The following is a 12,531-nucleotide window of genomic DNA, read 5'->3' as shown; positions in this document are numbered from 1 at the left end:
ACATGCACCGCCTTGATGGTCTAAATTGGCAGTTTCATACTAATATTCTTTATTGCTAGAAAGAGAGGGGTAAACCTATTCTTCTCCAAGTTCTACTATTTATAAATGCACACACTAAGTACACAGGAATACAAAAACATTGATTCTAAACAAAAGTAAAGACCTCTTTACCAGTTTAAGCTGCCATTTTGCAATACAACAGATACCTTTATTCCATTATTGCAATTGTACATCTTCCTACTTATCTCTAAGCTTGCCTTATAAGATGTCTGTTCTATATACCGACTATCCTCATTGTAGAGAAGTTTATTTCATATTAATTTTGGATCATCCAGTTCCTTCTACCACCAAGCTATGTCTCTCTGTTCTTGGAATAGTTTTTTTTCTTCCCACCTGTACTATGTTCCAATACTTTACTGACATAATTAAGGTATTAGCTACCTTTTTTACTTTTGTTACTTTTGATAGGTGTTATCAAGTTTCTTTAATATTTTACATACTTCTCTCAAAAATACACTTTTATTTAATTTAATTTTGTTTATGTGAATTGATATCCATCCATTTTTAAATTACTTGCCTTTGACAATGCAGAGGTAGCAAGTTGAACAGAGTAGACCAATTAACTTATCCCCAGCAGATTGTTTCCAGTTCATTCTGGGATTGCAGGTGTTCCTAGACAAACTGAAAGATATAATGTTTGCAATGTATTCTGGATCTGATGAAGATTTTCCTGTCAAGTGACAGTATCTGGCACACACCCCATGGGAATTTTCCCATGGATGTCCTTGCTAGGTGTCCAAAACACTTCCGTTGACCTCCCTTAAATGATGGAATCATGGTTCTGCTCCAAGATCCATGCCGATTGCCAAGCTCCTCATGTTATCATGGGGAATGATCCTGAACATCCTGTGAAGGAATTACATTTATGTAGGCTGTATCTGTGATGTTATCCTTTCGTAAGTACCCACAACTTCTGAACACTACTGAGATTGGGGACATAAGCTGACCTGTATCTTGAGAAATTCATTGTATAACTCATTTGTAGTTTCACTGCCACAATTCACTACTGTACCTGCAGTATACATCCTACTGTACACATCAACTGCTCTATATCCTGATCCCCTGTGCTTTCACTCATGAGCAACTGTTCAAGATACTTAAACTGTACTGCATGAGATAGCTGGTTCCTCTGACAATCTGCTCATTTCTCGGATATAACAATGAGCTATTCTGTGGAGGTGCTAGCTACTTCTCTGTTTACCGTGAACTACTCCAGTCCACACTGGAGATCACTGATCCCTAAGCCTAAGGGGTCATCATCATCTAAAAACAGCAAAGCTGCAACCCTCATGTTCCTAAACTGAATACTGTTGTGACTGTGGCTACATCTTTATATCATATCCATGAAAATAATGACTTGGATAAAGGGATAAGATACTCTTTTGGTGAAATTCCACATTCACCTTGATTGCATTGGGTGCACGAAGATGTTGTAGAGGGTTAAGGCTGTAGGATGCAGTTCTTGTGGTACAGGGTTCAAGTCCCTCAGTCCTTATTTGCCTACTGTGTGACCTTGACCAAGTCATGTAACCAGACATTGTTACAGGATCGGCCCTGAAAAGGGACTTTGTGTGCTGTTGGCTGGCCTGATTAACAGATGGGTATTATGGTTGGCATAACGATAAAGTTGTTTACATTATAGACACAAGATACACAGTTTGATTCTCATCTCTGGGAAGCATGGGTAAGCATAACATTACCTTGTGGTGTTGTTAGTCTAGTAATTACCTATGAACATATATGATCTAATAGTGAGAATATGAATATAACTCTCACTCTTCAAATCCATGGATTAAATAGGTTTCATCAGTAGACTTAGTACCCTGCTGTTGAAATACCTCCCACAAGTTATGCTAGGGTATATCATTATATGTTTACTCCAGTTCCAAGGAATATATGTATATATGTGGGTCTACCTGAATTAGCTGAAACTGCAAATGACTGACAGCGAGATAAGCAACACTGGAAGATCGACAACAGAGATGACCGACAATTGAGAATCCTGACGCTGAGAACACAGACATGTTAAGGTAAGTGTGCGATAGGGACGGACGTTAGCAGTAGGGTGTGGGTAAGGCAAGTGTGTCATAGTGACAGACATTAGGGTAGGGTGCGGGTGAGGTAAGTGTGCGATAGTGATGGATTTTAGGTTTAGGGGTGGGTTGAGCGAGTTAGGGTTAGGGTGCGGTAAGGTGAGTGTGCGATAGTGACAGCCTTAAGGGTTAGGGGCGGATTAAGTGAGTTAGGGTTAGGGTGCGGGTAAGGTAAGTGTGCGATAGTGATGGACCTTAGGGTTAGGGTTTGGGTTAAGGTTAGTACATATATAGTTGTGTATGGAAGGTTTAGTGTAGGTTTGTAAGGTTTTTGGTGTGCTTGTGTTGTGCGTGTGTTTTTCGGTCAAGTTATTTGTTTTGTTGATTGTCGGGATTGTGGTTTGTCGGGCATGTGAAGTTTTGTGTTTTTGAACTTTTGGTTTTGTCGTGTCGGTTATTTCGTTGTCGGTGTTTTAGCATGACAGTGTTATCAGGTAGACCCATATATATATATATGGTTCCCTATATATATATATATATATATATATATATATATATAGATATATATATATACCAACTGACCCTGACCTAACCCCCTAACCCTAAGGTCCGGCCACTATCGCGACACTCACCTGACCCGCCCTAAAACCTTAAACCACCTTAACCCCAAACCTTGTCCCTATATATATATATATATATATATATATATATATATATATATACTCAGCATATAAAATGAAGCAGATGACAACCCCAAGTGCATTCTAATCTGTAAACCAAAATAATTCAAATGGAACAACAACTTAGGTCAAAGTCTGGTAAAAAAGATATTATGTACTTACCATAACTTTCCACGTGAGTTTTTCATCTTGCCTTCATTTTTTACTGATGGGTTCGGAGCTGATCCCTTGGCTCTGATATGGCCAATTGCAAAGCTTGAGGTCTTCAAATAGCTTGAGGCCAAGTCCCTATCTCATGATGCACCTGGAATTACCTCAGATCTTGTTTGCTGCCTATAATAATACCATATGTCATTCTTTCACTCCCAAGAGAAAGGTATAGAAGGATTGAGTAACCAGGATGGAGCCAGCATCTTGGTCATCTAACAGCGCAGGAGGGGGTAGGAGGGAGGGACGTAAGAAGGAAGGTGAGATGAAAACTCACATGGAACATTATGGTAAGTACATAACTTCTTTATGTGAAGTTGTCCAATCTCGCTGTTCATTCGTAACTGATGGGTGGCGTCCAAGCACCATCAACCTCGGGTGGCTCATGGGAGTATATTTCTCAGGACCGTGGATCCAAAGGAGACTGTGTCCTTGGAGGCTTTGTCAACTTTGTAATTCATAGGTTCATAGGTTCATAGGTTCATACTAGGCTATCTGCCCTAGGGCATTTATAAGCCTAGCCAGAGTGTGTGTGGCTTTCACCACCCCTTAGGATGAGAATACTATACCCATTAGTTTGCTGTGCCTCTGTTCAGCAGTGACACAGAGATGATTCCCTGGGTAAACCTATGATCTCCCATACACTCGTCAAGATTTCTCTTGAACAGAGTCAGCGAGGGGCTCTGCCTCACATGGACTGGGATTCTGTTCCATAGTGTAGGGAGTCTCTGGGTGATGAATCTGTCCCTCCAGCACGTCCTATTTATATCCATGTTGAGGTTTAAGTCTCTTGCTCTCATGGCTCTGGTGGATTTGGATTTTTTGAGGTGGCGCATGTCCAATAATTCCGGGTTGGACATGGCCTTGTATGTCAGGCACAGATCACCTCTGAGCAGACGGTATGCGACTGAATAGAGCTGGAGTTTCTTCAGTCGGGCAGCGTATGACATATGTTTGAGCCCCTTTATCCTTTTGGTGAGGAACTTTTGGGGTCTTTCCAACTGCTGCAGGTGTTGGGTAAGGTATATTCCGAATGGGGCGTTGTACTCAATCATTGGTCTGATAAGTGAAGAGTACAGGGGTACAATGACCTCTCCTGATCTGGATGTGAATCCCTTCATGATCAGGTGGGCAATGTAGAAGGTCTTCCTAACCACTTTGGCAATGTGAGTGTCAAAAGAGAGGTTACTGTCAACTTGGGTCCCCAGGTCCCTGATAACTTCTTCCGTGTTTAATGGATTACCACATATGTGGTAATTAGGGGTTACCTTGTTTTTCCCAAAGGGTATGACTATAAATTTTTTGGCATTTAGCTTAAGGCCATGGCTCTGGCACCAGTTATCCATTTCTATGAGACCTCTCTGGAGGATGTCTGTGTCTGATGGAGTGTCAATTATGGTGCCCAGTTTGCAGTCATCTGCAAATTTTGTCAGCCACAATCCCCCTATGTTTGCCTGCACTTCAGAAAAATAAATGCCGAACAAGAGGGGGCCCAGGACTGAGCCCTGTGGGACACTGCTCGTGACCGGCTTAGAGTCTGACATGGCACCAGCAACTCTAACCCTGTGGGTTCTGTCCTTGAGCCAGTTTGCAACCCATCTTGTGATAATGGGTTTACATCTAAGCTGGTGAGCTTTTCTATGATGCCTGAGTGGGGTATTGTGTCGAACGCTTTTGCTAGGTCAAGGTAGGCTGTGTGAACTGCCTTACCCTCATCAATGGCCTTAGTGACTGTTTCGAAAAAGTAAACCAAGTTCAAGAGGCAGGATCTGCCCTTGACAAAGCCAAATTGGGTAGGATCCAGTGTCTGTAGGTCCCCAATGTCTTTATTTATGAGTTCCATTATGATCCTCTCCATAGCCTTGCAGACAAGGCTCATCAAGCTTATGGGGCGGTAATTTCCAGGGTCCGTAGAAGCACCGCCTTTGTGGAGTGGGACCATAGTTGCCATACGCCATTCTTTGGGTATGTATCCTGTAGTAAGGCTAAGATTAAACAGCAGCCTTATGTGTGGGTTTAGTTCCTCATTGAGTTTGTGTAGCACACAGCTGGGGACACCATCCGGTCCCATTGATGCTGTGTTTTTTGCTTTAGAGAGAGCAGCTCTCACCTGGGCATCTGAGATGTTTGGGAGGCTAGACTCTGGTGGGATAGATATTTCTCCTTTTGGGGGTGGGAGGGGGGAGAAATTTGCACTGAACCTGTCTGCGAAATTTGCACTGAACCTGTAATGGGTGATAAAGGTATGAGGTTTTGACCAAGTAGCTGCTGCACAAATGTTATCAATGGGAAGCCTGGTAGAAAAAGCAGATGATGTAGAAATCGTTCTGGTTGAGTGAGCTTTAATCTTGTGTTGCAAAGGCATATTAGCAGCTGAATAGGCAAAGGTGATACAATCAGATAACCATTTAGACAGAGTTGTTTTAGCCACTGGTCTACCCTTCCTGGAGTCCGAGAATGAAACAAAAAGTTGGTCTGATTTCCTGAAATCTTTTGTTCTATCCAAATAAAATCTGAGCTGTCTGTGAACATCGAGCTTGTGCAACATATACTCTAAATTGTTTGAATGGTTGGGGAAGAAGACTGGCAAATCACAAATCTGGTGGAGATTGGTTTCAGTGCAAACTTTGGGCAAAAATGAGGGGTTTGGTCTAAGTGAAACTCTGTCAGCATGGAATATCAAATATGGAGGCTTGATGGATAAAGCCTGAAGCTCTGACACCCTGCGGCAGAAGTAATAGCTACCAGAAAGATGGTCTTCCATGATAAAAATTTTAGGTCACAAGAGGAAGCTGGTTCAAATAGCAGAAGAATTATCCAGGAAAGCATAAAATATAGATTCCATGGAGAATAGCGAGATTTCACAGGTGGTCTAATATGAAAAGTCCCTTTGAGAAAGGGTTTGGATAACTTGTGAGACATGATATTCAAACCTTCAAATCCAAGATGAAAATTAGAAATAGCAGCCAATTGAACATGGACTGTTGCTGTTGCCTTTCCTTTGTTAAAAATCATAGTTAAGAATTCTAAGATGGAGGCCATAGGGGCTTGGTAAGGATCAATATTATTTTTAGAGGCCCATATAGAAAATTTTTTCCATTTGCTAAGATATAGCTTCCTAGTAGAAGATTTATGAGAAGATAAAAGGATCTACTTTGTCTCATTGGAGAGGTTATGGAACCTGGCTATGATGGGAACTGAAGAATCCAAGCTGTCAGCTTCAGGGACTGCAGAGAGGGATAAAGATCCCCCGACGAATGCATCAGAAGGTCTGGAACTGGGACCAGAATTCAAGGATCCTCCAAAAGATGAAGTTGAAGGAAGGGGAACCAAATCTGACGAGGCCAATGAGGGGCTATTAGAATGATGGTCCTTCCCAAGGTTTTTGCTTTCTGTAGAACCTTGGGTATCAACGGGATTGGTGGAAATGCATAAAGGAGACCCAGAGGCCAATCGTGTACAAGTGCGTCCCTTGGGACTTCTCCCAGAGGGGGAATCAGGGCAAAGAAGCTTCTGCATTTCATGTTCATGTGACTGGCAAAAAGGTTGCAGCAAGGCTGGCCCCACCTGTGGAAAATCCTGTCCACTATTTCCTTCTTGAGGGACCACTCGTGGGGTAACAAGATAGCCCTGCTGAGCTTGTCTAATATCAGGCTGGATTTCCCTGGGATGTGCATTGCCAACAGAAAGCGTTCGGTGGAAACAGCCCACTGCCATACTATGAGACCCTCGCAACAAAGGGGGTAAGACCTGATTCCTCCTTGCTTGTTCAAATTCCAGACCACTGGCATGTTGTCTGTCTGAATAGCAATCGTACCCAGAGGAAGAGAGTCCTGAAAGTACTGCAATGCCAGAAGTACAGCTCTCATCTCCATTATGCAGATGTGTCTCTTGATCTGTCCATGTGCCTTGGGCTGTCTTTCCCTGAAAATGCCTCCCCACCCTATCAGGGAAGCATCTGTGGTGACTGTAGCCGCTGGAGGGGTACCACAAATGGGTGTCCTATCACGACATGAAGTGAGGTCAACCACCACTGAAGGTCCTTTTTGCAGAAATTGGTTATCATTATAGTGTGAGACATGGGAAGCTCTTGGTAAGACCATTGAGTGAACAACAGCCATTGTAGTATCTGCATGTGCATATGAGCTAGTGGTATGGCTAGAATTGCTGCTGCCATCATGCCTAATAATTTCAGAACTTCTGATGCTGGTGCTCTGTCTTTTGATATCAGAATACTGACATGCTGATGAAGAAGAAAGACTCTTTCTATTGGGAGCCTTAGTGTGGTGGTGATGGTGTCCAACTCTGCTCCAATAAAAAGGATATGCTGCAATGACGACAAGGCAGATTTTTCTGAGTTGAATGTAATGCCCAGATGATTGCAGAGAAACAGAGTGGACTCCCTGGCCTGAATGAGTTGATGCCTGGTGTTTGCAGTAAGGAGCCAATCGCCTAGGTACGAAAACTCCTGAAATCCTAGATGCCTCAGGTGAGCCCTGACCACTGCCATGCATTTGGTGAACACTCTGGGGGCTGTAGTGAGACTAAAGGGCAGGACTCGAAACTGGTAATGATTGGCTCCCAGCCGGAAGCGCAGGTGATCCCTGGATGATCTGGCCATCTTTATGTGGTAGTATGCATCCTTGAGCTCTATCAAGCACATCCAATTTTCTTTCCCTAAGAAGGGAAGTATAGACTGAAACGTGACCATCTGGAACTTCTCTTTCTTTATGTATTGGTTCAGTCTGCTGAGGTCCAATATGGGTCTCCAGTTCCCCCGTCTTCTTTGGAACCAAAAGAATCTTGAGTAAGTTCCGGATCCTGTCTGGTCTGCTGGGACTGGTTGGATGACTCTTTTTGTTAGCAATGTTTGGACCTCTATTGTTGCCTGTTCCCTGTAACTGGGTGGAACGTTCGGGATTTTTCTCATGAGTGGAGGGGGTGTGGTGAATGGGATGAAGTATCCTCTGGAAATGATATTTTGTACCCAGTTGTCTTTTGTTATTTTGTGCCAGGCATCTGGATAAAAAGATAAGTGACCCCTGACTGCCTCCAGAGCAGGACAGTCGGGCCTCCTCTCAAGAGTTCTGGTACAGCTTCCCAGAGAAGTCATCTCTGTCACCCTGGTGTTGCTGACCCCCCCTGCTGCGAGGGCGGCATCTTCCATTATTGCCCCCTCCTCTGCCTCTGGAGGGGGGGTTTGACTAAGCACACTCTAATAACTAGCAAAAACTTTTAAACTAGGCCTAAAACAAGAGGCCACTAGAAGACTTAATAACACACTAAGGGAAGGGGCTAAAATGCAGAAATACACACTATAAAGCTGCAAGAGCTTTGTAAAACTAACTGAGTATACCAACTATCTAAATATCAGAACAAAGAAATAGAAAAAAACAGTTTACTGGCACGAGCTAATTCAGAACCTCCGATCTATTGCAGTGGCAAACTAAATCTGAGGTAAATACAGGTGCATCATGGGATAGGGACTTGACCTTGAGTTATTTGAAGACCTCAAGCTTTGCAATTGGCCATATCGGAGACAAGGGATTGGCTCCGAACCCATCAGTAAAGAATGAATGGTGAGATTGAAGAACTTCACATTAAAAGTTCTCTGTTAAAGTGTTGATAAAGCAGGTATTAAATGAACAGGACCACCAGTTCTAATTGTGCATCTGCAGTTAAGCTGCAGTAAATAACTTAAAAACTAAGCAGGAACATTTGTACTATAAATATGTTATTCAGCACAGAAATCCTACTAATTTACTGTTTATAGGTTCATAGGTTCATACTAGGCTATCTGCCCGAGGGCATTTACAAGCCTAGCCCATAGTTTTTTTTTTTCTTCACCCACCCCTTTAGTATGGGGAACTTACGTTCCGTTATGTATTAGATATTTGGCTTCCTTACCCATGGTCAAGTTACAGCTGGATAAGGTTACAACTAACTGATCTCTTTTCACTGAGCTGCAAGTTCTCAAGTTTCACTTCTCAAAGAGAATCACTGCTGGTGCTGCTTCTGTTACAAGACCAGCAGTGACCAATTGCTTTTCCCTCTGAGGCTGTTGAAGCATGGTTTTAATATGCATATGTACCTATATGTATGTATATATGCATATCTCTCTCTCTCTCTCTCTATATATATATATATATATATATATATATATATATATATATATATATATATATATATATATATATATATATATATATGGTTTACCTTTAGATGTGCGTAATGCACATATATGAAATACAAAAGTCTGAAAGGACTTTTTCAAGTTTTTGGAAGGCCCAAAAAAATGCATCAAATGTGCAATGACTGAATGCACAGTAACGTTCGCTCATTGCAGATTTGGCATTTTTGGTGCAAGGTGCACTATAGTTGGGATCGGGAAGTGGACTCTTTCCCCACTGTAGTGCGAACTCGGAGTTAGAATAATAAAGTGGGGGGTGTGGAGTGCAGGGGGGCACAGCCCCTCTGCATTACGCTTTGTCTTTGAATTGAAGTTCGAAAATCAGCGAATCTGGTTTTCGATTTGTTGATTTTTGAACTTCGGTGCAGATCAGACTGACGATTTACGTCATTCCGGTTCGCACAAAGGGCCGTTCGGTAGGTTGATTTTCAACCTTTCAAAGGTAAACCTATATATATATAGAGAGAGAGAGAGAGAGAGGGAGAGAAAGAGAGAGATACATACATACATATCTATCTATCTATATATCTATATATAGATATAAAAGCATAGGGAGTTGAATGTAGGTTTTTGTCCCATTATAAAAAATGTTTAAGTTTTCTTTACCCAAAGACATAATTGGTTGTGTTTGTTTAACTGTATTCTCATTTTGATGGCAATTGATGATTTAGAATGGAACCTTTATATTTCTGTACAGTCAAACTGACAAACAAAAGAAGAAATATTTTTTCATGTTTACTAAACAAAACAAACAAAATAATGGGATACTGTAACTGTAAGTGTAGAAGTTGTTCAGCATATAGATCTTTGCAAAATAGTATTGTTTGGCATCTGCTCCCCATGTCTGAACACACTAACGGGAATACCTTTAAATGACTTGCAAAGTCTTTGCAAAATGAGTGCTGCATATATATATATATATATATATATATATATATATATATATATATATATATATATATATATATATATATATATATGTGTATATATATATATATATATATATATATATATACATCGATGTTTCGGAATATCGAAATTCTGAAACAAATTAAAAAAAAAACAATTCAAGCCCTTCTGCACCCCCCACACCCCCACTACTTAAATATTCCCACTCCAAGATTGCACTACAGCGAGGAAAAGGGAAATTTCCCATTCTGCACTGTATGCAGATCTCCATTCACAATGTTGGGATTCTAAAAGTTTCATCATATTGTCTCGGCCATATGAAATTCGATCTTTCAGGATTTCGGCATTGTGAAGTGTTTATATACTCTGTTTCTTATTTACCATAAACATAAAAAATCAGTTTCTCATATTTTGTACTTGTTTATTCAAACACACATTAAATTCTTAAAAATTAAATGAAAGAAAAAAATCTAATAAAAATCAAATATTTCAAACTGAATAAGGAAAGACAAATGGAAAATATGTGGCCTAGTGTTAAATTATAATATATTGCACTGTAGGGGCAAGGGATGTGTTTTGTGAATCACAGCTTTGCCAGTTATCACAAAGCTCATTCCTCAGTCCTAAACTATAAGACATTAAATGTACTACAAAGATGTAACCACAGACTCTCACATCTTCCATATGTATAAACTGCCACTTAAATCAAAGTAAAGCAAAAACTGCAATATATGCTATGCTGCCATTTCCTAAGAACTTCAGAATATCGCGATGAAGCATTGAGTGCATGGAAGCTTAACATGCTCTAAAGATATAATTTTGTATTTATCCTGACATTCAATAATAATATTTATTTCCCTTGAAATAAGATGAGGTATTTTTCACTAATATGTAGGCAGTACTGACAAACTCCCATAGCCTATATAATATCTGTGCAGTAGCAAAAATATGTTTCACTGTTCCATAACCAGGATGGGATCTAAAAAGCTCCTTCTGAATCTGAAATTCAGTTATTGGATGACATCTCCTTTCCAGACAACTGGCATAGACTTTCTCAAGTATATTAAGGAGCACACCCGCCTGCCATTATTCTGAGAATGGGGACCACTACCATGAATTACCAGTCTAGTGATACTTTCCTGCTTTCAGTCACCCTTGAGAAGGTACATTAATTTCACACTAATAATGTTCAGTGCCTTTGGTGTTTCTATGTCCACTCCCACAGCCCTGCCACACTGCAACTGCTGCATAGGTTCATAGGTTCATAGGTAGGTACTAAGATATTGGCCCTAGGGCCTATATAAGCCTAGCCAAATGGTACACTGGCTTTAGCCACCCAAGAAAATTATTTTCCTGTGCCCCTGTCAAGCAGAGCCACAGAAGTGATCCCCAGGGTGAATTTCCTATCTCCCATCCAATCATCAAGATTTTTCTTTAAGAGTGCTAATGAGGAGCTTTGTTTGATATAGATAGGTAGTTTGTTCCAGAGTATGAGAAGTCTCTGAGACAGGAATCTATCCCTCCAGCATGTTTTGTTTATTGTGGTGATAAGGTTTAGGTCCTCAGAGTGTGTAGCTCGAAGGGATTGGGATTTCTTTATGTGGAGCATGTCCAACAGCTCTGGGTTTGACATAGCTTTGTATGTTAGGCAGTGGTCGCCTCTGAGAAGGCGATATGCGACAGAGTAAAGCTGGAGTTTTTTGAGACGATCTGCGTAGGGCATCTGTTTGAGGCCGGTAATCCTCTTTGTGAGGTATTTCTGTGGTCTTTCCAGTTGTTGTAGATGTCTTCTGAGATACATACCAAAAGGGGCGTTGTACTCTATAATGGGTCTAATGAGTGATGAGTAGAGGGGAACAATGACCTCTTTTTTCCTGGATGAGAAACCTCTTGTGATGAGGTGTGCCACGCAGAAGGATTTCCTGACTACTGTGGTGATGTGATTATCAAAGGATAGACTACTGTCCACCTGTGTCCCAAGGTCTCGTATCACACTTTCAGTGTTAAGTAGACTACTACCTATGTGGTAATTCATTGGTACAGAGTTTTTACCAAAAGGGATGACAATGCACTTTTTGGCATTGAGCTTGAGGCCATGGCTTTGACACCAGGCATCTGTCTCAGTGAGGCTCTTTTGTAGGATGTCCACATCATTAGGAGATTTGATTATGACTCCTAGTTTGCAGTCATCTGTGAACATTGTTAGCCAAAGAGCTTCTGTGTTAGCCTGTACTTCAGAAAAGTAGATACCAAACAGGAGAGGACCCAGGACTGAACCCTGTGGTAATTCACTTGTCACTAGTCTGAAGTTGGGTTTAAAGTCTGCTACTTTCACAGTGTGGGTTCGGTCAGTGAGCCAGTTGACAAGCAGTGACCTTGTTTACAGATATGCTTCATTTCTACCAACTGTTTCTGACACTGCCTTCTCTAGGGAGTGCATGACCACCAGGCT

The 12,531-nt window shown here is 41.3% G+C and overlaps 1 protein-coding gene across 2 annotated transcripts in view; it reads right to left on the bottom strand.

Annotated features, from left to right (window-relative positions):
- Positions 1-12,531, bottom strand: part of LOC122806471 (TRPM8 channel-associated factor homolog) — a 653,565-nt gene that overhangs the window by 379,203 nt on the left and 261,831 nt on the right. The window lies entirely within an intron of this gene.

The sequence above is a fragment of the Protopterus annectens genome, chromosome 1.part1, assembly GCF_019279795.1.
Source record: "Protopterus annectens isolate FY-2018-M chromosome 1.part1, PAN1.0, whole genome shotgun sequence".
Taxonomy (NCBI): domain Eukaryota; kingdom Metazoa; phylum Chordata; order Ceratodontiformes; family Protopteridae; genus Protopterus; species Protopterus annectens.
This window is presented reverse-complemented; position numbering and strand designations above follow the sequence as displayed.